Here is a 1,439-nt window from a genome sequence, read left to right as displayed (position 1 = left end):
CCCTGGCCATATGGAGCTGTGAGTTCATTGAATCTCATTCCTTTATAAATTACCCAGTCACACATATATCTCTATTAGTAGCATGAGAATGGACTAATACAGTGGAGGAGAATCCTAAGTAAAATCTTCAGAGACACATTGCCTTCCCCAACAGGATCATAGTTCCTTGAAACTCCATTCTGCACAGTTACCAGAAACAAAAGCAACACTAATCCCTGCATATGCAAGAAATACAACCTTTCCTAGGCTAATTTTTAGCCACCCTTCTTTCTTGGCTTGTTCTACTTTGTTTGTCAAAAATCTTCGTTAATGATTAACCAACCATGAGGTTTAAATAACCTTAGTCATTCTAAGGCAGCTAAGAGATGTCACTGAAGCCCAGTTGTTTCTGAGATGACCTTGCTGGGGGTGTGCTGGGTCGAAACATTTGCGCTTAATGGTATTGTGATAACACTGGGCCATGCCAGTTTGGTTTTGCTGGGATTTTTCCTCTCCTTCTTCAGGACCTTTATTCCAAACTGACAGCACCATGAGATAGTTTTACTTCCATCGACCTCACCATCCTCACACCTCCACCCCAATTCAAATTTGGCCATTTGACCCTTTCTCAATCTTATATACAGTACTATGCAGACTCAGCTTCCCAATAAACCCCTAATGTCCCCTTTCCAAATAAGACACTCCCCTAAGGAGAGAAATTCTGGAAACGCAACTGATTCTAAATGTGCTCTAGCATTTATAGAGGGAATCTCTTGTGCATAAGAGACAACAGCCAAAATAATCTACTTAGAAATTACCCAACCCTTTAGTGCAAATAGCCATGCCATTGAGTGCTCAGTCAAGGCTGCCTTCGGTGAGCATGTCTTTTTTTTGTTCCTCATTTCCCTTGTGTTTGGGAATAATGTTAAAGTCTTAGATGATGATCATTCAGCAGGAGATAAGAATAATGGCTGACAGTAACTTACCATATATGCCAATGGTCAAGTAGTTTACATGGATATTTTTTAAACTTTTTATTAAAAGAGTAACATAGATACAGTGGTGTACATACCATAGAGAGCTTGATGAATTTTCACAAACTGAGCCCATCCATGTAACCAACATCCAGATGAGTAACATGACCAGCCTTCCAGAAGGTTTTGCATGGCCCTTTCCAGTGACCACCTCAACAAGGGAAACAGCCAAATCTACAGCATAGATTAGTTTTGTATGCATCATGTTTTCACACTTGAGCTTGCTACTATTAATACCCCATTTTACAGATAAAAAGCAAGGAGGCAGAAGGAGGTTTAACAACTTCTCCCGAGACCATGTCGCTGGTGAGTAAGTGAAACAGTGTAGATCTGAACCTGGAATATCTAAGTCCAGAGCTGGGGCTGGGGTTGGAGGGATTTTAGATCACCTGTTTTGTAAGGATATAGAGTCATTTGTTTGTTCTA

Source organism: Pongo pygmaeus, chromosome 3 (genome assembly GCF_028885625.2).
Source record: "Pongo pygmaeus isolate AG05252 chromosome 3, NHGRI_mPonPyg2-v2.0_pri, whole genome shotgun sequence".
In the NCBI taxonomy this organism is placed as follows: Eukaryota; Metazoa; Chordata; class Mammalia; order Primates; family Hominidae; genus Pongo; species Pongo pygmaeus.
This window is presented reverse-complemented; position numbering follows the sequence as displayed.